Source organism: Arachis stenosperma, chromosome 3 (genome assembly GCF_014773155.1).
Source record: "Arachis stenosperma cultivar V10309 chromosome 3, arast.V10309.gnm1.PFL2, whole genome shotgun sequence".
NCBI lineage: Eukaryota > Viridiplantae > Streptophyta > Magnoliopsida > Fabales > Fabaceae > Arachis > Arachis stenosperma.
Genome location: NC_080379.1, coordinates 51,021,089 through 51,024,465, shown reverse-complemented (window position 1 = coordinate 51,024,465; position 3,377 = coordinate 51,021,089). Strand labels below are relative to the sequence as shown.

At 35.8% G+C, this 3,377-nt stretch overlaps 1 non-coding gene across 1 annotated transcript; it reads right to left on the bottom strand.

Annotated features, from left to right (window-relative positions):
* Window positions 1–1,996: 1,996 nt before the first annotated feature.
* On the bottom strand, window positions 1,997–2,104 carry LOC130972430 (small nucleolar RNA R71). Its single transcript, XR_009083598.1, has one exon. It is a non-coding gene; the product is annotated as a small nucleolar RNA R71 (small nucleolar RNA).
* Between the last annotated feature and the right edge of the window lie 1,273 nt (window positions 2,105–3,377).

The window sequence follows — 3,377 nt, the reverse complement described above, 5'->3', positions numbered from 1 at the left end:
CTTTTTCAAAATAATTTTCGAAAAAAAATACAAAAAATTTATAAAATCATAAAATCAAAAATAATTTGTGTTTCTTGTTTGAGTCTAGTGTCAAATTTCAAGTTTGGTGTCAATTGCATGTTTCTATTTTTCTTGCATTTTTCAAAAATAAATGCATTGTGTTCTTCATTGATCTTCAAGTTATTCTTGATGATTTTCTTTGTCTGATCTTTAAATTCTCTTGTGTTGTGTCTTTTCGTTGTTTCTCATGTGCATTCTCAAATTGTTAGTGTCTCTAGTATGAAAACTTCTAAGTTTGGTGTCTTGCATGTGTTTCTTTTCTTAAAAATTTTCAAAAATGTATTCTTGATGTTCATCATGACCTTCATAGTGTTCTTGATGTTCATCTTGACATTCAAAGTGTCCTTGCATCAATTCCTTGCTTTGATCTTAGTATTTCATGTTTAAATTCATTCTGTTTTTTCTCTCTCTCATTAAAAATTCAAAAAATTCAAAATTATGTCTTTTCAAGTCAATAATACAGAGAATTGAAGATTCAGAACATACAGCAGAAGAATCACAGAGAAAAAGCTGGGCGTTCAAAATGCTCAGTAAGAAAGGATTTCTGGCATTTAAACGCCAGCCAGCGTACCTGGCTGGGCGTTTAACGCCCAAGGAGGTAGCCAAGTGGGCGTAAAACGCTAGAATGGATACCATTATGAGCGTTTAACGCCAAGATAACACCTAGGAGGTAATTTTATTTTCAATTCAAATCTTTTTCAATCTTTCAAGTTTTAAAACTAATTTTTCAAAATCTTATCTTTTTCATATCCTCTCTTATCAATCACATTTTTTTCAAAATCAAATCTTTTTCATTTTTCTTTTAATATTTTCGAAAATTCTTGCTAACAATTAATGTTGTGATTCAAAATTTTCAATTTTGTTACTTTCTTGTTAAGAAAGGTTCAATATTTGAATTTTAGAATCATATCTTTTAATTTCTTGTTAGTCAAGTCATCAATTTTAAAAGTCAAATCTTTTTTTTAATCTTTTTCAATCATATCTTTTCAATCATATCTTTCTAAAATCAAATTTTTTCAATCATATCTCTTTTAATTTGATTTCAAACTTTTTTTCTAACTTCTTATCTTTTTAAAATTATTTTCAAATATTTTTCAACTAATCACTATTTCTTATCTTTTTCAAAACTACCTAACCACTTTTCCTCTCCCAATTTTCGAAAATCACTAACCACTTTTTCAAAAATCTTTTTAATTTTTGAAAACTCTCTCATCTCTTTCTATTTAATCATTAACACTTATCCTCCTTTAATAATTCGGACTTCCTCCGTCTCTATAAGTTCGAATTCTTCTCTCTACCTCATCCTTCTATTCGTATTTTCCTTTGACACCTCAAGGAATCTCTATACTGTGACATAGAGGATTCTATACTTTCTTGTTCTCTTCTCTTTCATATGAGTAGGAACAAGGATAAAGGCATTCTTATTGAAGCTGATCCTGAACGTGAAAGGACTCTAAAGAGGAAGCTAAGAGCAGCTAAAGCACAACACTCTGAAGAGGACCTGACAGAAATTTTTGAAAAGGAAGCAGACAAAACAGACATGGCTGAACCCAACAACAATAATGCAAGGAAGATGCTTGGTGACTTTACTACACCTACTCCCGACTTCTATGGGAGAAGCATCTCTATTCCTGCCATTGGAGCAAACAACTTTGAGCTTAAGCCTCAATTAGTTTCTCTGATGCAACAGAATTGCAAGTTTCATGGACTTCCATTGGATGATCCTCATCAGTTCTTGGCTGAATATTTGCAAATCTGTGACACTGTTAAGACCAATGGAGTTGATCCCGAGGTCTACAGACTTATGCTTTTCCCTTTTGCTGTAAGAGACAGAGCTAGTATATGGTTGAACTCACAACCTAGAGATAGCCTGAACTCTTGAGAAAAGCTGGTCAATGTATTCTTAGCTAAATTCTTTCCACCTAAAAAGATGAGTAAGCTTAGAGTGGAAGTTCAAACCTTCAAACAGAAGGAAGGTGAATCCCTCTATGAAGCTTGGGAAAGATACAAGCAATTGATCAAAAGGTGTCCTTCTGACATGCTTTCAGAATGGAGCATCATAGGTATCTTCTATGATGGTCTGTTTGAGTTATTCAAGTTGTCATTGGACCATTCTGCAGGCGGATCTATTGGTGCATGAAATTGTGATCTCAATGGCGCCAACAACTTGGTACGCACAATTGTAATATCACTCTTTTTCACAACTACGCACAACTAACCAGCAAGTGCACTGGGCCGTCCAAGTAATAAACCTTAAGTGAGTAAAGGTCGATCCCACTGAGATTGTCGGCTTGAAGCTAGCTATGGTCACCTTGTAAATCTCAGTCAGGCGAATTCAAATGGTTATAAAGTTTTGATAATTAAAATATAAATAAACAGAAAATAAAGATAGAGATATTTATGTAAATCATTGGTGGGAATTTCAGATAAGTGTATGGAGATGCTTTATCCCTCTTGAATCTCTGTTTTCCTACTGCCTTCATCCAATCCTTCATACTCCTTTCTATGGCAGGCTGTATGTTGGGCGTCACCATTGTCAATGGCTACTTCCTGTCCTCTCAGTGAAAAAGGTCCTCTATGGTTTCCCGCATGGCTAATCAGCTATTGGTTCTCGATCGTGTAGGAATAAGATTTACTATCCTTTTGCGTGTGTCACCAGGCTCAACAGTCGTGAGTTTAAAGCTCGTCACAGTCATCCCATCCCAGATCCTACTCGAAATACCACAAACAAGGTTTAGACTTCTCGGATCTCAAGAATGCTGCCAATAGATTCTAGCTTATACTACGAAGACTCTGATCTCACGGAATGGAAGGCTCTGTTGTTAGAAGAGGCAACCATGCGTCGTGGACCAGGAATCCAAGAGATACACACTCTAGCTTTCGCAGGTAGAACAGAAGTGTTTGTCAGACACGTGTTCATAAGTGAAAACAGTAGTAATTGCATTATTACTCGAGGAACAGCAGAGCTCCACACCCTTAATCTATGGTGTGTAGAAACTCCACCGTTGAAAATACATAAGTGATGAAGGTCCAGGCATGGCCGTGAGGCCAACCCCCAATGTCTAAGATCGCATAAACTAATCAAAGATAGATGCCAAGATGAAAATACAATAGTAAAAAGTCTTATTTATACTAGACTAGTTACTAGGGGTATAGAAATGAGTAAATGACACAGAAATCCACTTCTGGGCCCACTTGGTGTGTGCTTGGGCTGAGCATTGAAGCTTTCACGTGTAGAGGTCTTCCTTGGAGTTGAACGCCAGTTTGTAACTTGTTTCTGGCGTTTGACTCTGACTCGGGCAAAGTATGAACTATTA